The sequence below is a fragment of the Triticum aestivum genome, unplaced genomic scaffold, assembly GCF_018294505.1.
Source record: "Triticum aestivum cultivar Chinese Spring unplaced genomic scaffold, IWGSC CS RefSeq v2.1 scaffold125285, whole genome shotgun sequence".
NCBI lineage: Eukaryota > Viridiplantae > Streptophyta > Magnoliopsida > Poales > Poaceae > Triticum > Triticum aestivum.
In genome coordinates, this window is record NW_025229289.1 from 18063 (window position 1) to 18615 (window position 553).

Sequence of the window (553 nt, forward strand, 5' to 3'; positions counted from 1 at the left end):
GCAATACATGAGCGTGAGCCATGGATATAGCACTATGGGTGGAATAGAATATGATGATGGAGGTTGTGTGGAGAAGACAAAAAAGGAGAAAGTCTCACATTGACGAGGCTAATCAACGGGCTATGGAGATGCCCATCAATTGATGTCAATATGAGGAATAGGGATTGCCATGCAACAGATGCACTAGAGCTATAAATGTATGAAAGCTCAAAAATAGAAACTAAGTGGGTGTGCATCCAATTTGCTTGCTCACGAAGACCTAGGGCATTTTGAGGAAGCCCATTGTAGGAATATACAAGCCAAGTTCTATAATTAAAAATTCCCACTAGTATATGAAAGTGACAACATAAGAGACTTTCTATATGAAGAACATGGTGCTACTTTGAAGCACAAGTGTGGAAAAGGATAGTAACAATGCCCCCTTTTTATTTCCTTTTTCTCTTTTTTTTCCTTTGGCCTTTCTTCTTTTTTTGGCCTTTCTTTTTTTTATTTGGGGACAATGATCTAATAATGAAGATCATCACACTTCTATTTATTTACAACTCCTGAATTA